This window comes from Mirounga leonina, unplaced genomic scaffold (assembly GCF_011800145.1).
Source record: "Mirounga leonina isolate KUSES-001 unplaced genomic scaffold, KU_Mleo_1.0 Mir_173, whole genome shotgun sequence".
In the NCBI taxonomy this organism is placed as follows: Eukaryota; Metazoa; Chordata; class Mammalia; order Carnivora; family Phocidae; genus Mirounga; species Mirounga leonina.
The window spans coordinates 75,235,717-75,260,025 of NW_023270447.1; the positions used below are offsets into that span (position 1 = coordinate 75,235,717).

At 46.9% G+C, this 24,309-nt stretch overlaps 1 protein-coding gene across 5 annotated transcripts in view; it reads right to left on the bottom strand.

The window, feature by feature from the left end:
* MAN1C1 (mannosidase alpha class 1C member 1) overlaps positions 1–24,309 on the bottom strand; it is a 146,977-nt gene that overhangs the window by 93,898 nt on the left and 28,770 nt on the right. The gene's annotated exons all lie outside the window — the stretch shown is intronic.

The window sequence follows — 24,309 nt, forward strand, 5'->3', positions numbered from 1 at the left end:
AAACTGAGGAAGACAACTTCCTCTCACATAGTTCTATTCATGGTGACGACCCCACGAGCCCAGAGTCTAACCACAGAGGCCTGAGAGAAGACACAGAAAGCACTAAATATATTCTAGCCATCCTTCAGTGCCAAAGTGAAAAGCCACCTCTTCCATGAAGCCTCCCTGCTTTGCTCTGGCCTGAAGTGGTCTTCTAAAAGGAAGGAAACACCTCACTGAATGATGCCTGGTATAATCTAATAAAGCAATCCCCCGGGCTAGGGATTATTGGCTCCGTTCTGCAGATGAGGAGACGAGGCAGAGACATGAGGTAATCTGTCCAAGGTTACCCAGAGTCCGTGAGAGTGCTGGGAACTGAACCCATGCCCTGTGGCTCCGAAACCTTAAGTCTGTCCCCAAAGCCTCTGTTCTGTCCCATAAAGTCACCACAAGTCTCTCCAAACTTTTCCGACACTCGGCTTGACCTACCCTGGCCATCCCAGCTTCCCTAGCACCCCATCTGCTCACTTATCAGTTTTTGTTTCCCACGCTATGAACCATAAGCTCCTCAAAGCCAGAAACTATGCCTGCCTCAGTTTCCCCCACAGCATCCAGCACAGGGCTTGGCACATGTAGGCAGCAATGAGTATTTATCAACTTTGCGCATCAGTCCGTGCACGAGTGCTTACTACATACACCAAGGCAACTATGTCAGTCCCTAGGGAACATCACGCAGGCACCTTGGTCCCCCAATTGCACTTAGCCTGGAGGCCAGAGGAATGCAAGCTGACACGTGAACTCAGCCCTGCTCCCCCGGCCCCCGGGCTCACCTCTCTAGGGTGCTGCCTTGTCGCCTCTTCCTGGCAGGCTTTTTGGGTGACAGCAGGGCAGGCAGCTGAGGCACAGCTGGGGGCCCGGTGCCCGGGGAGGCAGCTGGTGTCGGGCAAAGAACTCAGGCTTCGCGGCCAGAGCCGTCTGTGTTCTCATCTCACCTCTGCTTTGACCTTGGCAAGTGATTAAACGTCTCTGAGCCTCAGTGGACTTCTCTTTGAAATGGGAATCATAGGGGCTGTTTTGCTGAAAGGTTTAGCTCCCAGTCCTGAAAAGTTTACATGAAAGAAAGTAGCTGGAAACGCTCAGTTTCTGACCTGCCACAGTACGTGACTGAAAAGCACTAGTCCTCTGCCCTCCTCAGCCTCTAAAATCCCCGTCTAGTCCCCCAAGCCACAGCCACCACCCTTCCTTCCATCCATCCTTGGGTTCTCAAACTTTGCGGGCATCAGAATCACCTGGAGAGCTTACTGAATCAGACTGTCAGCCCCATCCTTGAATTTCTGATTCAGCAGGTCTGGGGTGGGCCCAAGAACATGCCTTTCTAACGAGTTCCCACATGATGCTGCTGGTCCACAGGCCACCCCTGAGAACCACAGATCTGGTACACGTGTTTATTTCTATTTCTCACCTCACCTCCAGACACTGTCTGGCACTCTTCTACTTTTCTCCTTCTATCTCCTGGCCTGTCTTCCATGCCTCTTCTCCCTCCTTCTGAACATCTCCACCCTCATCCTCCATGTTCTGCCGTTCCAGGCGCCAAGGCTTAGGAGCAGTCTCTTCCAGGCACATCTGGACCATAACTTCTGCTGTGCTTGCCACTGCGGCCCAAATACACAGGCCAGGAGGGTAGATGTGACAAATCTACGGCCCACACCCCCCATAAAATGGCAGAGTGATCCAGCATCACCTCTCCACTTCACAGATGTTCAAACTGAGGCTCAGACGTGGAAGTGATCAGGACAGCACAGCCAGCAGGGCTGGAACCAGGCTCTTTCAACTCCCAGGCCGGCTGACCCTACCCTCATGCTCGGCCTGATATGTGGCTTCCCATGTGACACACATGCAAATGTCATGGTAACACATGCCAAGCACTTGGCACGGGCTTTGAGTCCTGGTTCCTTTCCTCTGTTATTTTCTACTTATCCTGAATTGGCAGTAACAGAAACTAATTGCCGGGTATGAGTGCTTAAGGGAGACTGGCCTCCTCCCTCAGTCTCTTATCTGGAGGCTCCCTCAGTTAAGTCAATGTGAGTTGAGGTGGCGGGGAGGCGGGGGAGAACAGCAGGAGGCTGGTAAAACATAAATGACAGCAGGAAAGCAGCAGGAGAGGTCTGGAGAGGGGAGGACGGCACCCTCCCCTCCCAACCCCTCCTGCTTAAGAGAAAGAGAGAAGTGGGTGTATCTGAGTAATTAGGAGAATCGTAGGTATCTACATGTTCCCAGAGGAGCTCCCACTGCAGGGACGTAGAGACGTTTGGAACGGGGCCCGTTACCTCAGTCATCCACATCAGTGGAGGGGAACAAAGGCACCAATAATCCCTCTGCCACCTGGGACTGGATTCAGAAGGCAGCCAGAGCGGCTCTTAAACCGCCCCCTCCCCTCCATGGACACACTCGTGTCTCCTGTCTCGGGTCACAAGTGGCTCAACCTGGGCACTGGATGAGCAGGGGACAGGAAAAGACCCCCAGCCAGGCAGTCCTTACTTCTCTTCCTAAAGCACCCTAAGCAAGCACCGACCCGGTGTCCTGTCCTGTGTCAGCTACAGTTTGGGCCAGAGCCCCAGTGGGAATGCTACTCTGGCCCCACCTTCTACCTCCTTGCCCACTGCTTATCTTCCTTCAGATCCCAGCTGAAACAGCACTTTTGCAGGAGGCCACCTCCCCAGCCATGCCTAAGTCAGGCCCCCACTCCTTCCCCACATTCCTGATGCCACGGCCCACAGCAGCCTGCAGTCAAACTTTTATACAGTTGCCCCCCCCCCCGCCCAGCCCCTCGTCATTGCGGCACGTCTTGCAACTCATCCAGGGACTGGCACATACTAGGTGCTCACTAAATATTTGCTGAATGGCTGTAAGAACAAGAAAATGGCTGTAGAGTTTAACACATGGTTGGCAGACTGGTAGACCACACACGTCCTCGGTAGGATAGGTAATGGGTCAGAGGGGAGGGGCTTCTGGGCAACAGGGGCACTAAGAAGAGGGCAAGTGTGTGTCTCAAGTGGGTACCCAAGCGTCCTGATGGACACAGAGGACTGGGAGGGGCACAGGAAGAGACTGAACCACAGAAAAGCTATCTCACTCTGGAGCTGGTGATACGTGCCTTAGGTGACCCCTGGACTGGGCTTTAGAGGTGGACAGACCCTCGCTTCATCCAGACTACCTCCTGCCCCATGCAAGTTCCTTAATAAAAGATTAAGTAATGCTTCTTTGAACACCCCCAGTGATGGGGTGCTCACCACCTTACCCGGCAGCCCATTTCACTACAGTTTCACAAAATTCTTCCTTAATCGGTCCAAATCTGTTTTCCCCTATGGGCCCTGGAGAAGACAGTTCACACTGCCTTCATACCAGAGACCTTCAGACAGGAGGAGCCAACTCTCCAGTCACCTTAGGCTGTCTATTGGCCCACTGAGCAGCCCAGCTCCTTCAACAGTTCCCCTCCTGGCAGATCTCTGAATTCCCTGAAACTGCAGACCCACACATCATCATGTTTTTCTGGGGTGCCCCAAGACTTCGTTGCCCGTTTGTTATGGTTGGCTATACTTTTGTTAATGAGCAGAAACCAAAGTGCAGACTCTCCCTGGTTACATCTGGACCAGATCCTGTGGGCGTAGACTTGCCATTTGTCCCTAATAATTTTATCCTGTAGGACTCTGCCTACCATTCTGTGCTGTCAGGATCTTTTTGGAACCAGATCTTATAATTCAATGTGCGTGTGTCTGCCTGCTTTGGGTAATCTGCAAACTTGATAGGACAGCCATCTGTGTCTCCTCCCCCCGCCCCCCGGAGTTTTGGACAGAAACACTAAACAGGGGGCCTGAGAACAGCGTTGGGGAAATCGCAGCAGAGGCCTTCCTCCTGGCTGTTGCATTTTTGAGTGTCATCTGTCAGCAAGTAAGGAACCCACCAATCAATACAACCCCCGTGTCTCCATTTTTGTACACGAAGATACTGTGAAGGACAGGGCTGAAACACAAGAATACTCCCCTACCATAGCTAGTACAGAAAAAAATAAATTGCCGTTTTTTTTTTTTTTTAAGGAAAATCACGGGTTAGACGGGCACGATTTGTTCTTAGAGAACCCATTTTGGCTCCTACGAATCATCATTTTTTGTTCTAAATGCTTGCAAATCACTAACTTAAAAACCTATTAGTGCCTCCTAGGAGGCTATAATCAAAAAGATGGACAATAACTAGTGTTGGCCACAATGGGGAGAAATTGGAACCCTCATACATTGCTGGTGGGAATGAAAATGGTACAGTCGCTCTGGAAAACAGTTTGGCAAAAAAAGTTAAATAAAAAATTCCCATGGGACGCAGCAACTCCACTCCTATGGACCTGTGCAGAAAAGAACTAACAGCTGGCCAGAGACTTCCATCCCTAGAAAGGGCCTGCCTGCAAGGTTGGTCCTTGGCTGGTGTCTGGGAAGGAGGATTTCACGAGTGTCCCCACCATCCTCTAACTGGTGAGGGTGGTTTCCTGTACAATCTATGATGCTGAGTACCTACCTGCTCTCCTTCTGGGAGTGTAGGATTTTGGTATGCGCTAAAATGGTACCCATGTGACCAGCCCCCAATAAAAACCTCCGGCACTGAATCTCTAATGAGTTTCCCTGATAAATAACACCTCACACGTGTTGTCACGATTCAGTGCTGGAAGAATTCGGCGTACCCTGTGTGATCCCGCTGGGAGAGGACTCTTGGAAGCTGGCCTCATTTCCTCTGGGCTTCCCTGCATGCCCCTTTTCCCTCAGATTTTTCTCCGTGTCCTTTCCCTACAGTATAAATCACAGCTGGGAGTAGGACTAAGTGCTGAATCTTGTGAGCCCTCCTGGTGAATCACTGAACCTAGGGGTCCCCTGACACATCTCCTAGAAAATAAAAAACATAAGTCCACACAAAAACTTGTACACACATATGCATAGCAATACTATTTGTAATAGCGGAAAAGTGAAAAACAACCCAAATGTCCATTGACTGATAAATGCATCAACAAAATGTAGAATATATATGCATGCAATGGAATAGTACTCAGCCATAAAAAGAAATGAAATACTACCACATGCTATAGCAGGGAGGAACCTCGAAAGCCAGACACAAAAGGTCACACAGTGTAGGATCCCATTTCTATGCAATGTCCAGAACAGGCAAATTCATGCAGACGGAAAGTAAGTTAGTGATCACCAGGGACTGGGGAAAAGAAGACATGGGGAATGACTGCTAGTGGGAATGAGGCCTTTTTGGGATGATGAAAATGTTCTATAATTGATGTTGAGGATTGCACAACTCTGTGAATATAGTAAAAGCCACTGAATTTTACACTTTCAAAAAAGGTGAGTTTTATGGTACATGAACTATATCTCAATAAAGTTATTTATATATATTTTTAAAAATATATAAATCTTTTAAAAATATATCAATCTTTTTTTTAAGATTTTATTTATTTATTTGAGAGAGAGAGAAAGAGAAAGAGAGCATGAGCAAGGGGGAGAAGCAGGGGGAGAAGCAGACTCCCCACTGAGCAGGGAGCCTGATGTGGGCCTCAATCCCAAGATCCTGGGATCATGACCTGAGCCGAAGGCAGACACTTAACTGACTGAGCCACCCAGGTGCCCTAAAGTTAATTATATTTTTAAAAACTATTAGTAGGGACAAATCGATGTCATATGCCACCTGATATGACACATGGAGGGCACTCCTTCATTTCAGTGGTATTCCTGCCAAAAATGCAAACCTAAACTGAATCATGAGGAAGGATCTCCGAGATCGGGAGACCATGTACAACATAACTGACCTTCACTCTTCAAAAACATCAAGGTCATGAAAGAAAAGGAAAGACTGAGGGACTCTTCCAGATCGAAGGAGACTAGAGAGACATGATGAACTAAATGCCACACGTGAACTTGAATATGATCCTGGAGCAGAAATAACAACAACAACAATTATTATTATTATTATTATTTTTTTAAAGATTTTATTTATTTGACAGAGAGAGACACAGCAAGAGAGGGAACACAAGCAGGGAGAGTGGGAGAGGGAGAAGCAGGCTTCCCGTGGAGCAGGGAGCCCGATGCGGGGCTCGATCCCAGGACTCTGGGATCAGCTCAGGAATCATGACCTGAGTCGAAGGCAGACGCTTAACGACTGAGCCACCCAGGTGCCCAACAATTACTTTTATGAAGACAACTGTCAAGACAACTGACAAAATTTGAATGGGGTGTAGGAATCAGATGGTAGTATTGCATCAGTGTTAATTTTTTCTTTTAAGGGTCTTACTGTGGTTATGTAGAAAAGTGGCACTAAGTTTTTGGAAATACACAATGAAATATTTAAGGGTGAGGGGCATTACATTTGCAACTTACTCTCAAATGGTTCAGAAAAGTGTGTGCATGTGTGCGTGTGTGCGTGGCAAGAGAGGAAAAAAGCAAAGGGTAAAATGTTAACATTTGCGGAATCTGGGTAAAAGGTAAATGTGAAACCTTTGTTAGATTTTTGCAACTTTTCTACAAATCTGAAATTATATTTTTAAAAAAACCCATTGAAGGGGCACCCGGCTGACTCAGTTGGTAGAACATGCAATGTTTGTTCTCAGGGTTGTGAGTTCGAGCCCCACTCTGGGCGTAGAGCCTACTTTTAAAAAAAAGTTAAAAAATCCGATAGGGAACTTTGCTGGAAGTTGATGCCATTTTCACCCACATTTCTATATTACAGGTTCTGCTTCCCTCCACTTCTATAAATTATGTCAGAACATGCCTGTTGCCAGTTTCCCCGCAGGTCCTCTCACAGGGACCTTTCCTTCCACAAAGGCCCTGCTGGGCGGTCACAGCCCCCTCTCCAGGCCTGTCCTGCAGGTTCTCCTCAGAAGATAGAGCAAATGAGGAACGAGCAATTTTGGTTTCTCCTTTTATAATTACATTACCATGTTTAAATGAGGTGCCCATCCTTACTCTGCTCTTCCTGCTACAAAAATAAAGTCCCCTTTTGTGGTTCTGGGCATTTTCCAGAAGTCTCAGCTCAGTCCAGGCCTCAGCCCCCTGCCCATTCTCCCATGTCTGGGTCATTCCTGTCGCTTGAGCTATGTTCTGTGCCCTCTACTTCCCTCTTCTGCATTTGACCTTTACAATAGTTTTAAAAATAAAGTAGATCTCTCTCTTTTAATGTACCTAACATATAGATGCTCATTGTAGAAAAGCAGAAAGAAAACCACCACCCATTATTCAAATACTATAACCACTATTCCCATTTTGGTGTCTTTCTTTCTACTCTTTTCCCATTCATCTTTGCTTCTTCCCGGGATGTTGACATAAACATTTTCCATTTTATTACAAAGGCTTTGTAAACAGCATTTTCAAGAGCTATACAATAGCCTAGCACATAAGTTCAGCATCATTTACTTAACCTTCCTCCCATACAATCTGACGTTTCAGTGATTTCTACTTTGTAGCTATTGTAAATAATGCCATAATGAACATCTCTGTGCACACTCCTTTTTCCGCACTTCAAACAAGTTATTTAGGCCAGGGGCACCTGGGTGGCTCAGTCGTTAAGCATCTGCCTTTGGCTCGGGTCATGGTCCCAGGGTCCTGGGATCGAGCCCCGTATCAGGCTCCCCTGCTCCACGGGAAGCCTGCTTCTCCCTCTCCCACTCCCCCTGCTTGTGTTCCCTCTCTCGCTGTGTCTCTCTCTGTCAAATAAATAAATAAAATCTTTAAAAAAAAAAAAGTTATTTAGGCCAGAGCCTCCAAGAAATTGCTGGGAAAAAATTAGAAGTTATTAATATGTATGTTCCCTTTTAAAGAGTAAATCCAGACAGCTTGTTTTGCCCATCAGTATGCAAAACTTGGTGAATGGAAAAATATATAACAAGCTTGTTATACAATACAGTAATGTAGTTCACTTGGGGAGATAAAATTAATAATAGTCATTTATATTTGTGTAGCTCTTTGCACACTTTATCTCATTTGATTTGGGTAGTTCAGTGGTCTTGACAGGATAAGTATTATTCTCATTTAGAAATAATCATGCAAGAGCTCAATAAAGTATGAGATGTAAAGTATTAAATAGATGATAAAAACTGTTCCCAAGTGCATAGTGATATACGAAATGCTATTTGTATAATATTAAGTGAAAAAGCAGGGCACCAAATTATATAGTGTGAAACTTACTGGACTATGTATGAGTATTTTATTTATTTTTAAAAGATTTTTTTTATTTATTTATTTATTTATTTATTTATTTATTTATTTATTTATTTATTTGACACAGAGGGAGAGAGAGTGAGAGCGGGAACACAAGCAGGGGGAGTGGGAGAGGGAGAAGCAGGCTTCCCACTGAGCAGGGAGCCCGATGCGGGGCTCGATCCCAGGAACCTGGGATCATGACCTGAGCTGAAGGTAGACGCTCAACGACTGAGCCACCCAGGTGCCCCCCGTGTATGAGTATTTTAAAGAAGAAGAAGAAGAAAAGAAAAAGAACGACGGGAAGGAAATACACCAAAATGCTGACAGTGATTATCTCTGATAGTAAGACGTTTAGTGGTTGTTATTTTTTCCTTTTAATCGACTTATATTTTCTGGATTTTCTATAATGGGTATCTAGAAATACTTGTAATGTGAAAATTAAAGGTTGGTAGAATGAAAAGCATAAGGAGAAAATGATATGGTGCTACTCCTAAGTCAGAAGGGAGAGTGCTTGGGTGGTTGGCCATGGAGTGGATAGGATGGAGCCAGGTTTGACAAAAGAGAAGAAGGCCTTTTATAGCTGGGAGTCAGAGAGAAGGCCAACCAGCAAGAAAAACAACATAAACAGAAGCACAGAGCCAGAATCTCAGAGTCAAACGGAATCTGAGTGTCAAAGACATTCTCTATTCCTAAAGCCACATTTTACAAGAACTAGGTGAGGCTCAGACTGGGGAAGTGATTTGCCGTGGCCAGGACACAGAAGTTAACAGCACAGAGATGGTCCTGTCTCCAAGAACGTGGGCCAGGACAGTGATGCAGCTGACTGGAGCAGGGGTAGCCTGAGCCATGGCAAGAGGGATTTGGGATGGACTCAAGAACATGACTACAAGAATCAAAGAGACATGAGAACCAAATACCAAGAGAAATTATACCTCTGCCCCCACTGGGTTCCAGAAATACACAACAGGCAGTCATTGTCGGCGTGTGCATGCGTGCGTGTCCGTGCTGGAGACAGAAGGCAGCTCTAGATGGTCTCTAGAAGCCCCTCCTTCCAGCAGTCTGTGATTTATAGATTCAAAGAACACCTAACAATAGACCACAAAGCCTTCCTTTTGCTGAGCCCTGCAAAGGTAGAAAACAAAGCTGCAATGATAGAGAGGCACAGGCGAGCAAATGGGAGCTGAATCCTAAGACATCCCTTCAGTTTCTTCTCAGACAAAAGACGTTCTTGTCCGCCTGAACAAATTACAAGGACACGAAATATTAAAATGAAAAATATTTACTTGTCTGAGGTAGACATTATTATCTTGTTTAAGATGTTCTTTCTACCTGTCTCAGAGCTCTAGAATTCTCTCCTGAGAAAAGCTACTGGAATCCACCACATGGCCCAGGCACGGACGCCCAGCCTGGCTCAAGGGTTCCAGAACAACGGAACCAAAAGAGAAAGGATGCATTCGAGGAGGGGAGGAAATGGAACTAACTGGCAGCCTGCCTCTAGACTGGAAAACTAAGAGACAGTTTGTGTTGGAAAGTTCTTTGGGGGCAACTGGGGAGGAAGGAGTAATCACTGAAATGGTGCAACATTCCTCTTTGTCAAGAAAACCCACACACAGACAGGATCAGGCCTGGCAGTGACCCGGAACCATTGTCACAACTTCTCAAAGCTGCCAAGATGGGAAATGGATTTTCCCAGTCTTTAGGGACAAGTGCTCACACCATGACTCTCAGCCTTATTGGCGTCTCCCAGCAGTGACACTTGGGCCCATCTGCAGGGGCTGAGAGGGAAACGATTTTGGCCTCTGATGATCTTGGGATCTAATGACCAGACAGATAGAGATGAGAATGTTGGGTTGATTTTCTTTTCTGTCCCCCTTAGCACAGTTCAGGGAGACAGGGGACAGCTTGGTCCCTAAAAACCATCTGTATTAGATTCCTCAATCTACCTCCATCTATCAGCGCCTCACAGCATGATCTGACTGGTGACCGCTAATGAGACACCCTTGAATACACATAGTCCCTGATCTAGTTCAGAAGCTGGACACAGGTGGGATTTGGTTGTGCTGAGGGGTGGAGCGGTGGAGGGGTGGGGTGGAAAGTAGAAGGGGGAGGTGCTGCCCCTAACCCTTTCACTTTTGGGTTTGCTTGAGATATTGAAAGGCAAATGTAGGAAATAAAAATGTGATATCACTCCCTACCTATCCAAGGTCCAGACAGCTCTCCCACATCCTGCCCATGGGGTTGCAGACTTGAGCAGTCTCAGAAATATTCCCTCATCTGTAGCTGTTCTAGAGCACCTCGGTTGAGAGTTTGGGCCCTGGAGATAGACCCTTGCTGCTCAAAGTGTGGTCCAGGGACTAGAAGCTGGGCATACCCAGTGAGCATGTTAGGAATGTAGCATCCTGGGCCCCATCCCAGACCTGCTGAATCAGACCCAGCATTTTAACAAGACCCTCAAGGGATCGGTTGCACATTAAATTTTGAGAAGCTGCTATAGGGCTCTGTCACCTACTAGCTGTGGGGCCTTGAGTGAGTGACTTAACCTCTCTGAGCCTCAGTTTCCTCATCTGTAAAATAAGGACAGGAATATAATCCTTATAATAATCCTGAGAGTAAATAAGATAATCTATGAAAAGTGTTTTAGCACAGCAGCTGGTACATAATATGTGCTCAATAAAAAGCAGCCATAGGATCTTCACTACCCTATTAATTTACCGACTAAGTATCCCTCCATTCTTTTCTCCCCACACCACCACGCTAATCTGGAGCACTCCCATCTCTCATGGGACTCCTGCAGCAGCCTCCTAACTGGCCTACAGTTGGGCCCCTCTCCTGCCTCCTACACCGTTGTCTACACTGTAGCCAGGGTGATTATTCGAAATGCAAATGTACTCAGACCTCTACTCCACCCCCAACACACACTTAAACACTTCTTTCGGGTATAAAGATCAAACTCATCAAGCTCATCAAGCCCTGCAGATTTCCACGCACTCATGCCTCCAGCCTCAGTTTATCCTCCCTGTCTCTGCCTTAACCATGCCAGCTTTCCTTTTCAGTTCCTCAAAGAACCACGCCTCTTCCTGCCACAGGGCCTTTGCACATGATAGCACCTCTCCTTGGACCACTGCCCTCTCTTCTTTTTGCCTGGCAAATTCCACTCATCGTTCACATCTCGGTCCTAGGGAATCCTAGCCTCCTGGATCAAGTCAAATTCCCCTATTATGGAAGATCATCAAAGCCAGAATTTTACATTAATTGTGTGACTGTTTAATTAGTATCTATTTCTCCCCACCAGAACATAGTCTCCATTGCTCACTATTGCTCCCCATCCCCTAGCAGAGTGCCTGGCACATAGAGGCCCTCCATGAATACGTGTTGAATAAATGCCTAAGGATGGTGACAACACAGGGAAGCTCCCCTGGGCTGCTCATGTCATGAGGATCATGAAGAAAGGGCAATGCTGGGACAGAAACACCGACTGCCCAGTGGCTTTGACTCAGCAAGGATTTACCAAAGGCCCAACAATGGAAGAGCTCCAACTGTGAGGCCACAAGGGATAGCAAGAATGAGCAAGACACTCTCCTATGAGATACCTTTTTGATCTTGGTACAGAGTCTGCAGCTGGACAAAAGGAGCTGATGGGGAAGATCACAAGCAAGTCTGAGGTCTGCCACTGCATTGAGATTGGCTCCCTGCCTGCAAAGTGAAGGCTCCTCCCCACTCCTCTATTCTGTCACCGACTGGGTGTGGGGGGAAGGACCGGGAGATGGGGTGTGGAGAACAGAGATGAATGACAGCAGGGAAGACCCCAGCTCATTTGTGAGTGAACTTCCAGGGGGAAATGGTTCAACAAGGCCCTCTGCAGGATTTTAGTACAAAACCCACCCATGTGCAGGCAGCTCTGCCATTTCCAAAGTGCTTTCCCTTCCTCATTTGAGCCGTATCGTCACCTGTGAGTGAGACAGGGTGGGTGTCATCACCCCCATTTTACAGAAAAAAGAAACTGCACTTCCACATACATACATTTATGGAACATATACCATGTGCCAAACATAATAAGGGCTTTTGTGTGTATGAGCACATACAATTTTCACCACGGCTCTGAAAGGCACTTTCGAGGAGGTGGCGACAAGATATAGGAGCTGAGAGCCTGGCTTTGGATCCCAGCTCTCCCCAGCTGTGTGTCCTTAGACAAGATACCTAACCTCTCTGTGCCTCAATGAGCTCATCTGTTTAAAAATACTGATACTGTTATGCTTACCCAGTGTTTCCCATGAGTCAAGAGTGATTTACACATATATTAATTCATTTAATCCTCACGTTAACCTTATAACATTAGTATATCATTACCCCCATTCTCATATAAGGAAACCGAGGCACATGCCCCAGCGTCACAGCAAGTCAGTGGCAGAGCCAGGATTCAAACCCAGGCAGTCTGTGCTCTTGGCCACAGTCCTCTACCGCCTCTCATAGAGTGGACCAATTGCATAACTGCCTCAAATGGGTGCCACATGGATGAATCACAACACAAGGCATTCAGTGCAGTGTCTGGCACATGGAAGACTCCTGGTCAGCATTAGCACCTGGGACTGCCAGCCGCGGGGTCCAAGGGCATCATTTTCCTCCCATCAGGAAACAGGCCCAGAGTCATCTTCTCCACACCTCACATCCAGCAATATTGTCACTGACATCTCTGACACACACCTGTAATTCTCCTCCTTCCCCACCCCCTCCCAGGCCCCCGTCCCTGAACATCAGCCAGTCTCCCTGCTTTCTCTCTCGCCCCACTTCCCCCCTCCTTTCTCCAACTGCTGGAGCTGATCCTTTACAAACATCAATCATTAAATGCCATTCTTCTGTGTGAGTGCCTCGGAGAGCCTCCCAAGGCTCCAGGCTTGAAAGGCCTGCTCTGGCCTCTCCCCAGAACCCTTCTCAATCTCTGTGTGTCCGCCACGGGGGCCTCTGGACAATGCCTCAAACGCATACAGCCCCGTCCTGCCTGGGGTAGGCAGATAATGGCCCCTGAGGTGCCATGTCCTAATCCCCAGAGCCTGTGAATATGTATGATAAAATGGAATCAAGGTTTCAGATGAAACTGAGCTTGCTAATCAGCTGACCTTGAGATGGGGGAGATTAGCCTGGATTATCCAGGTGGGTCGATGTACTCACAAGCATCCTTAGAAGTAAAGGAGGAAGGCAGGAGAGTCAGGGTCCAAGTGGTGAAATGTGAAAAAGACTCCACTGGCCTTTGCTGGCTTTGAAGACGGCGGAAGGCGCCACGAGCCATGGAATGTAGGTGCCTCTGGAAGCTGGAAAAGGCAAGGGGATGGATTCTCCCCCAGAGCCTCCAGAAAGGAATGTAGTCTAACAATGAGACACATTTTCAACTTCAGACCTCCAGAACTGTAAGGGAATAAATCTGTATTGTTTCAAGTCACTGGGTTTGTGTGATTTGGTACTGTATAGGAGACGAAGCCACTACCTCAGGGCCTTTGTACTTCCCAATGAAGAACTGAATGAACAAACCACCAAATCTCCAGATGCACTTCCCTCTCCATCATGGCTCTTTTCTGCATAAGGACTTCCGATATTCTGGAGCATGGGTACCAGCATTCCGGAATTCACTGTTCTCCTGCAGCCCCTTGCTATCCATCAATGGTAATACTTAACACTTCAGCATGGTCATAATTTCTTTCAAGTCTGTCTCCCCTGCCCTTGAACTCTGTGACCTGTTCATCAAAACATCCCCAACCCCTAGCCCAGGAGCTGGCCGAACAGAGGAAATCAACACAGCTCATGAGTAATAATAATGGTTGTATGCGTTACCTCTGTCATCCAGTAGCAGACGTGAGCTGAGCATTTACTGTGTGTTGAGCGCAGGTCTAGGCCCTTCACAAGCATTTCATCCAACACCAGCCCTGCAAGGTGGGCTACTGTTAGTATCCCTGTCTTACAGGATGATGCAGTAAGTCCTGGAGGGTTAGCTACCTTGCCTAAGGACACAGAGCAAACAGTGGCAGAGCCAGGCCATGGACGCAACAGGACAACTTGGAAGCCTGCACTCTTAACCAGCACACCGCATCCCACCCAAGAACCCTCCCAGGTGAGATCAGAGGCTCCTTTTCCCAACACCTGGTGCTATGCAGAGTGGTAGAGCTGGTGTTTGAAGCTGGGGTCTGGCTGATTCAAAAGGCTATGTGTCCCTTCCATCCCCCCCCCGCCAGGCTGCTCCGCTGTCTAAAGAGTAAAGGAACAAAATGTTGAACTGGCACCTCCGGATGGCGTGCAGCACGCAGAGAATCAAACCGAGGACCAGCCTGCTGCCTAGTGCCTGGGCCGAGTGGCCCATCCTAAGGTCTGTTTCTCTTTGAAAACAAGAAACGACCACATTCCCAGTTCCTGAAGGCTCAGGCTGCTAGAAGAAATGGATGACCTGCTTTAAAGCTGCTCCAGTAGAGGCTAGAGCCTCTGGAAACATGAAAGAGGCAGAACCCATTCTTTTGCCTAAATGTTAAGGGTTTTGTAAAAAGAAAGGGGAAGAAAAACAGATTTAAGTGAAAATAAGGAAAATACTGACATGAGCCCTGCACAGATCTTGACTAGATCATGGAGATAAATAATCCTGCTGCCACGTCTCCGAGGGAGATGATGCGACCTGAAATCTGGAGGTTCGGCCTAGATAACCACCTTCTAAAGACTGCTAGTGGCACCTCAGTGGCAGCAAGGAGCCCAAGTGACCTATTTCAGGGCCTTTGGGGTTCACAGGAAGGCCCTCAGCCAAGGAGGATAACAAAAGCTCCAGGAGGGCAGGAGTCTTGTTTTCTAGCTGGTGACGCCATTTCTTGAGGACAAGCTCTGGGTGTAGAATCCCTGGGGCCCCCTCCTTAACACATCCATGTAGAACCACGTGGGGCCACCTACGTTCTCTGGTGATTCTTCTTGGGGCCCAAAGAGGATCAGTACTGGTCTCAGAGATCCCAGTCCAGGACTCAAGAAGGAGGCCAGAGAACCACTGGACACCCAGAGATAGTGAAGGGCCTTGCTTCTTGTCCAGTAAAACAGTTTCAATCAAGGCTTGGAGAATGAACCAGTATTTACTACGTACCTCCATGTGCCAGTCCCTGAACCAGATGTTATCGTATACTTTATCTCATTTAATCCTCCATGGCTACTCTGGGAAGCAGGTATCATGCCCATTTTATGGACAAGAAAACTGAGGTTCAGTAATTATTCCAAGGGTACACAGCCAAACCCAGGTCTGATTCCAACCTTTGCCTCTTCCTGTTCTTTCCTCAACCTCCCCTCCCCTGACACCATTCAGAAAATACGTATTGAGCCCCTACTATGTACCCTGTGTTCCTGCCACCACAGCTCCTACACCTGTGTGGGGAAACAGATAATAAGAAGGAAATAAGCAAGCCGGGTAATTTTGAATGGTGATAAGCACTATGAAGAAAAACCGAGCAAGGTGAGGGAATAGAGGGTGACTGAGTGGGTGGGGATGGTGGAGGAAAGCCCCCAAGAGGTAACTACGCTGAGATCTTACTTAGTATCTGAAAAACAAAGCTCCTTCTGTTTTCCATGTGTAGCCTGAGAAATGCACTTGACTTTTTTTCCTCTTAGGTCTCCATCAGCAGATTCCAAAGTACATAGTTTCTTTTTTTGGCTAGAAAGACTTGCAAAACCCACTGATAAGGTTACCTGTTCACCTCAGAAGAGAAAATTCCAAAGCAGTAAACAGACCTGCTCAGCCTTATAAACACGGTATAAGATGATTCGGTAGTTGGAGCTCATTCATCCTACCAAGCCAAGTAGCTGCCACCCCATAAGCTCTCTTTGAGTTTGCATTAATCAGACAGCTCAACATAAGTTTTCTTTTCATTTCTCTAGGTCTGTGATGATGGATGACGTGGGGTGGCACTTCTGGATGCATAATAAGGGGTTGGTGGTGTTTTCTCACTCCCACAAAACTGAAATTCATGGGACACAGGACATTTTCCTTGACAGCACTGATCTGAAACCCTGTGTTCTTGAAAGGATTATTGCAGTCCTGTTATAAAAGATAACCTAATCACACGGGACGGAGTGATTTGATTTCAAAACCCTGGAAGAGAATACCAAAGAATAATTAACTATGAAAACCAAAAGACGCTAATCTTGATGAGCTAATGGGATAGACTAGGAGAGAGAGAAAACTCATCTTTAGAGTTTCACAGATTCTTGAATGGTATGAACAATCAGAATCCAAGCTCACAGCAGGTCTTCAGCTGGCTGGATTTGTAGCTCTCTCCTCCCTCAAGTCCACACATCCCAAATAACTGGATTCACTTGCCCCTGCTCTGCTGCTCTGGCATCTAACAGAACCAGGATTTTCTGTCACCTAAGCTGCCTCCCAATCTGGGCTTCCTGCTGGGGCCTGGTAAACCAGCAGGCAAAACAGACCCTTTCACAGGAGGGAGACAAGCAGACTGATGGCCCGTGACAGGTGATCTGATGAAACCTTCACAGAATTCCTCTTCCCTGTATTTGCTTTGGAGGTACAACTCTGGGTGATGGTGGCTCGCTGGGGCTCTTTCATAAATCTCAAAGACAGGCCCTTTCAGGCATTCCCTACAAAAGAAAGGCCTTGGTGAGATTTCTGTCACTGACAGCCATGTGTTCTGTATAAAGGAAAAGCCATCATGTTTTCCCAATTCTGAGCACAATGGCTGAAAAAAAAAAAGTTACATAAAACGGTATCAGTTCAGCAGGCAGAGGCAGGGGTGGGGTGGGAGTGGGGGGCACAGGGGCAGGGGGAGGGTGAGGGGTCTTCTCTAGCTGCTGTTAATAAAATCAAACGTCTTGGGTGCCTTTTCTAAGGAGGGTGGCTTCTACTCAACCTGCTGACCTCAGAAGCTGCTCTCTTTGTGTCTCTTTCCGGGCAAGAGGAAGAAATGCCTCTTATTTTCACTGTGGATTTGGTGTTCTATTTATGCACCTGAGAAAGATGTGAGTAACCGTTCACGCTCAGATCTGACTCCGGGCCTGCCTGGTACCACTTAAAATGAATAAAAAGTATGAGCCTCATTATTTGGAATCCAAGGGTCCCCTCACAGATAGGAAGTCACTAAGTGAGAAAGCTTCACTGGAGGAGGACAGAGGAGGGCAGGGATGGAAATGATGCGAAAGAGACAGAGAATGTCAATGCAAAAATGCTTTTTGAGTGATAAGCTGTGGCTATTTAAGCCATTAAAAGTTTAAACCCTCTTGAGGTCAGGGAAAGAACCAGAGGAAAATCAGAGGCATATTTCTTCTCTTCTTATGATAAACCCAGCAAAATTTTAAAACGCAAAGCATCTCTAAACAGCTATTTGATTAGTTTTTTTTTTTTTTTCCAATGAGGCTATGATAATTAGCAAATGCCTGGGAGATGAGATTTAAATATACCAATCAGTCCATCTCAAGAGTTTAGCAGAAACAACGTGGATGTAATTATCTTTAAGCGATAATCACTTTTGTGGGGTTACAGCCTTAACTGGAGATCTGAAACCCAACACATGACCTCTCCCCAGACCCGGAGGAGCTGCTTTCCCACTTAAAAAAAAATAGCAATGCCAAGTATTATCTGAAAATCCCACCAATGTGACCTTTAAGGAGAAGGATTTTGAGTACTTCTGGTGATAATGCTCCACCATTTCTTCCACTAATGGGGCATTTTCAAAACCAGCAGGGTGATGGATAACTTGACTTCATAGAGGCTCAAACAGATTACCTGCAGTACCTAATGCCCTATTTTCTCCATCAGTGATCTCTTCTTGGGCTGGAAATCGTCAAAAACTTAAAGATTCACAACATCTCACATCTGACGCCATCCGTAGGGATGTGCAAAATGGGTCCCTCAGTAAAGATTGGTCTGTAATTGGATAGAACGTTATCTGAAAGAGGAGAACAGTCAGCTGTTTAGGAACGTCCGTCCGTCTTGCTACTGAGGCACACCGCATCGTGAAGAACTACTCTGGTTAAAATGGAGTCTTTTTGAAGATTCAGGCTGTCGTCAGACCGGGTCCATTTTTCACGCCATAGACTGGGCTCCACTATCTCTCAAAATAGCTTTTTATAATATGGTGATGGCAAAGTGGCTAAGAGAGAGGAAGATTTCACTTCTTCAACCTGTAACTACAGAAACATGTGTGTCTGGGGCACAAAGTGACGTTACCAGGCAACGTGACAGAAATGAATAATATTGATAATCAATCCCATAGTAATAGCTTTTATAATTAAAGATTACTGCTAGTACAATAGATTCTAACACAAATGGGAATAATGGAGACACGGCCATCTCTCTGCCTCTTTGTCAGCAACTGTCCTCCTGCCTACACGTGGACCCTACGCTTCCACGGCACGGACCAAGTCTGTAATCAACCGCCTGCCAGTGTTGGTGGCCATAACTCTAACCAGGCCAGCACTTTCTTCACTAAGTTCTTACAAGTGATAATTAAACCCGCCAGCCTTGCTTGTGAGGTCTGATCACAACTGAGCAGTACGTACATATGTTGGCATGTCTAACAGTTATGGATTCTCAAAGAACCACTGGCTGGTGCCTGGGCTGCCAGCACTCTAATCATCAGATAAGTATCTCCTTATGAGAGTGCTTGAGTCATAGCCCCTGCCCCATGAGCCTTCACCTTTTCTTTTAATCTAACAACGCTTTGCAATTTCAGCTCCATCTATCAGGTGCTTCCATTGTCTGCTAATAGAGTTTACAGAATCTTATTCCCCAGTCTATAGCCAGAGCCAAGAAGTCTTCCGTCATTCCTGTAAGTCCAAGAATGTTTCAGATGCACTATAAGCTGAACTTGAACTTCGTCCACCATTGGCTGCCGACTTGAGAACTTGCCAGCAAGGGCTTTAATTCATAATTAGATGTTGGCTAGACAAATTACCTGCCAATGGTACCTTTGCCTACCACTACTGCACAAGAGAATAATGTTCAACGTGGGGATACATGGAAAGAGAGAGCTCTCCTGGGAGGAAGTGTTTTGCAAAATCTATTTCCTTGACAACTGTTCTCCAAACAAATGTTAGTACTGTAGGATTTTTTCCCCCATGGTTTTGAAATATTCTGGTGTCTAAAAATCAACATTGTCAAAGGCCCTAATGTGAAAAATAGGGATCAAAACAGAAGTAAAGAAAAAAAAAAAATCAAGCCTCCAGAGTTGAACATTTTAAAGGCCAGGGATTCACACTACCTTTTGTGTGCGGGTAGGTGGGTGGGTGGGTGGAGGGAGAGAGTAATGAGCAGAAGATGGGCAGCATTTAGAGGTACCACTAGGGTTCACTTAGTTACTCAGCACAAGTGACTACGGAGAAGAAGTGGAGGACAGACAGCCTGCAATGCTGGGCCCCTCTACCCAGAGCTGGAGGACTAACTTAGACTCCAGGGGGAGTGCAGCCTAGTCCCTGACCATCCCTTTCTGAGGATTAAAGAAGCTCCAAGAACAACCCAATCAGCCTCGGATTAGGTTATGTTCCTATAGAATCACACAATCTCTGATTCTCTGAGACAGGCCCAATTTCAAATATTCTGTCCCATTATTAGACAATGTGTCAGACACCATATTCTAAGTTTTTATTTGGAAAATGGTTTTGCGGCATTGGTGGGCCTCCTGATGTGGGCAGAACCATACTCCCAGTGCCGGGACAGAGCAATGGTCTCAAGAATGCTACCATCCTCGGCTCAAGCTGCCCCTTCTCCCCCTGATGACTTCAGTGGAATTATTAGCTCAATTCTAAACAGGTCGTGGCAGATCAGGACACTTTTTAACATACCCATTCACCCACACAATATTCCACATTAAGTACAGTCTATATGCCAAGAACCGTGCTAGATATTGGGGGCTCAGAGGAACAGGAGGAGTGCCTATTATGGGGAATCATTTTTTAAAGCAGGTTCTTGATTTGGGGTTTATGGATGGAATTGAAATCCATGAACCCCTTGAAACTGTACATAAAACTGTGCATGTGTGCACATACCATTAGCATTATTCTGGGGGAGGAGGGTTTATGCTTTTTATCAGATAAGCATAGGGGTCTGTGACTCAAGACAGGTTCAGGATCACAGAAAAGCTGTAATGCAAACTGCTGTGTTCTGTCACCAAGATCCACCCACAGAGAAGGGTAAGGACAGGTTATGCAATGGAGGCGATGTTTGGGCAAGGTCTTGGCAAATGCAAGGGCTTGGCTTCGCCTGCCTGGAGTCAAAGAATGAAGGTTGCATCCTGCCAGCTCAAGCCTCTTCCTCCAGATGCCCTCTGGGCCGGTCACCCACACCAATCGCCCTCCTCCATGCTTCCTTCATCCACTTACTCAAGTTTTCCCTGAGCACCTACTTATGCAGGGCCCTGTGAGCAAGACAGACATGGGTCCCTGCCCTCCTGGAGCTGCCATTCTTGTAAGATAGACAGACATCAATCAAATATAGAGATATATCATTACAAACTGGGATCAATGCTAAGTAGGGGGAGAATGGAGAAAGAGAATTGTTGCCTGTGGGGGCTGGATTCCAGAGAGATGGGCTTCTGCGCTCACTGGCCAGCAATCTGGATTATAAACTGCCCCAGAAGTTTGAAAATGCTCAAGGGGAGAGACCACGGATCATTAGGCGTGGCAGCTCACGGAGCTTGCAAGCACCTGGCACTGGGGAGCACGTGTATTTGCTGAACAAACAGAGGAGTGGATCAGCAGGCTATTCTGTGCTGTTTCTTATATTAAATATTTTTCAGACCTTTCGGGCACACAGGTCTCATCTGAGATCTCCTTCAAGCCCACAGCACAGAGAACAGCTAAAAAATCATCCAACTCGGAGGATGCATCCCATCTCACAAACCCGCAAGAAACGGATTTTGCTTCCCTCTTATTGGCTTTCTCCCACAAAGCTACTTCAATATTCAATTCCGGGCCTTCGTTCAAGTTCCTAGCTGTTCACACAGGACTCTGCTCATACTCTGTCCTGGAACTGAGGCTCAGCCCCCTCTGCGAAAGGTTGAAGAGCAGGACACGGAGAAGGGGGAGCTTGTGCGTCAAAGCAGGGAAGAGTTTGAAAATGCATACTATGGAGTTGACATTGATTTTGTTTACTGTCTGTTTTGTTTACTGCTGCCACATAGTTCACACTCAATCCTTACTTGCTAAATGAGCCAGTGAATGAAAAGGGACTTGGACACGCCAGTCAGAGGCAGGCAGGTGGCAAAACACACAGGACATGCGGCAGAGCTGTACTAACAGTGTTTTGGCAATTGTGTCATTACCACAGGAGCTCTGCTGGGTATTTTCGCTTCCCTTGAAGAGTAAGACAAAAATGAAGTAACGGAAAACAGACCAGAATTCCATTTGTCTGTCAAGAGAGTAGCAGGTTCTTGGCTGAATTCGACAGCAGTTTATGAGAACTGGAAAAAGGTTATTTTCAATTTTTCGTGCTATTTACAATGATACACTTTAAGTTTACTCTGCATTATTAACATTTTCTCCACCACTTTCCTACGTCTAGACAATCATCTGAACAATAAATCAGATCCTGATTTATAGCCTTTGCTAGTTTCTGTGGTATAAACATGCCTACCACTGACTATTTCAAGCTACCAACATGATGTTAGGAAGAGATGTGCAGAAGAGCACCATTATATACAGATAGAGTAGATGCATGTCACCTCATGAGCACAGATGAGTAATGATGTAGTAAATTAATTAGGAAGCGAGGAGTTTTGAATATTGGCTACCTTTGCTTTTAATATACCTTAATTGTAAATTTATATAATTAATTTTTAAGTAATGGCTGTTTTGAACAATTTGCTCCCAAAATTTCTGAAAATTTAACAGTGGCTCTCCTGCTTCAGCTCTGGTACATCCCTGGGTGCACCCCACAGGCAGACCAAACCCTGCTTTGGGATCACAGGAGATTCAGCTGCAATGGACTCACCCAGGACTGTGCAACCATGTTTATACAACATGTAAGTTTTGTCATTTAAAAATAAAAAACAAAAACACAATTCTTTTGAATTATATTTGGGGCCTGCTAATCTCCCTGGATTTAGGGTTTCTAAGAACTATGCTGCAGCCCCACCCCGGGGCCTACTCAGTTCCCTGGAGGGAAGGGTGCCGCCTCTTGGAGGCCTCAAAAAAGATGTAGCCGGCACTGTGCTTTTTAGGTAGTGAAGTGCATATTATAGACAACTGTGGCCTGAGGATCAAGCAGAAGCTCTGGCAAGTCAGCCAGAGAAGAGGTAATTCTAGGTCTGAGGCAGGGGTGGGAGGACAGAGCTGGGTGTGCTAAAGAAGTAGAACAATAAGCTTTGTTGACACCAGGGGGCATGGGGAGTGGGGAAAGGTCCCAGAAGACAAGGGATCTAGAACAAAATGGTCCTGACTTTGAACGCTGCCCAAGACAAGAAAATCCCCAACTCCAACTTCCTGAATCACATCTGAGCTCCATCTGGTAGCGGTTGTGATGAAACCAGGGACCATTCAGGCAAGTGGGTGACTTCACAGCTCAAGTCCCTTGTCAGGTGCTGGGAATAAGCACACTTGACCCTGCCATGGCCTCCTGCTCTTCCTGACATTCCTCCCCTGGGCAGTGGGCTCAGGAACAACGTAGGGCATGCAGGGGAGAGGCAGGGAGGGCCAGCGTTGTTGGTGATGCTGCTGGTCAGGCCTGGAAGATGCAGGTAACACATGCAATCAGTGCAGCTGCTCTCAGCTTCTTCACGGTCTGTGGAGAGTCAGTCTGATGGAATGGGTAGGTTGGGGTGAGCCAGGGAAAGGAGGGGCTGCGAGGGTCTGGGGAGGGGCTCAGAGGGCCCAGCCCAGCGTCCTTCTGCAGGGACAGTCACACCTGGGGTTTAGAAAACACCAGCATGGTGGGAATGGCAGGGCTGGGGCTGGCACAGAAAGTAGAGAGCACAACTCAGGACCCCAAGTCCCGCTAACTCTCCTGTTTGCCATACCATCTTGCACAGGCCCTCCCTGTGGGCCTCAGTTTTCTCATCCAGAGAAACAGCAACTGTGAGAATGATTCCCAAGATCAAAGGAGAGAAAGAGAAGGGGCTACAGAAGCTGTAACGGGCTGAGTAGATGGGAGGGAGCTCAGAGAAGAGGAAGAATTTTCTGAGGCAGGTTTGGAGGGGCTCACACCAACCCTTGGGTCAATCTCCTTCACTCCCATGAAACCTCCCCATTCATGCAGCCCTTATAGCCTATAGTTTGTGTATCCTATGATTAGGGCAGAATGGGATAACCAAGGGTCCCACTCTAGATTCACACTCTGGCTCTGTCACTTTCTGGCTGTATAACACTGGGCATGTTGCTTCACATCTCTGAGCCTCAGCTTCCTCAACTGTAACACAGGAGAACTATCATCTCTGTCTCCTGGAACCATCATGAAGATGAATAACCTATGGGAAAGGATCCCCCCCACACACACTCTGGTAGTAGTCACCGAGTTGTGGCTTCAGATGACTAACACCTGCCAGGACACCCAGAGGGAGACCAGATGTTCGTAGAGAGCAGGGGTGTGGTCTTGCTTAGACCATCAAGGCCTGGGGGGCTGGGAAGTGGGCATAGAGAACAGGGAGGAGCACAGCAGGGGCCTGGCTGTAATGCTCTGAAAGGGGGCAAGCCCTCAAAGTGGGCAGGTGTCCAGTTGGTGGGTCAGGCTCCATGTGTGGTCATCCACAGCCTAGAACTCATGTCCCTCATCACAGTACAGGGCGGGTGATTCACCATGCAAGTTACATGGGTGTATTTATTCTAGTAAGGATGACATCTAAAAGGCAGTGGTTAGCCGGTGATAACTTATTGAGGTCAAAGCCCCCGTGGCTAACAGGGCCTACCATGAGGTTACCAAGCTCCCCGGTCCTGCCTTCTTGTTCTTCTATGGCTTTTGCTGTATCAATCTCTTTTCTGTGTGTTTGTCAAAGGGCAGCCCCCAAGTCCCCAAATGGGACATAAATAGGACTGATGTACAATGAGCTACTACATTCTCAGCACCGGGAGTGTAAGGCCCTTAGTCTTAAAGTGACATATGAGTAGGAAATTATTTCTTGCTAAAGAATAATGAAGACATAAA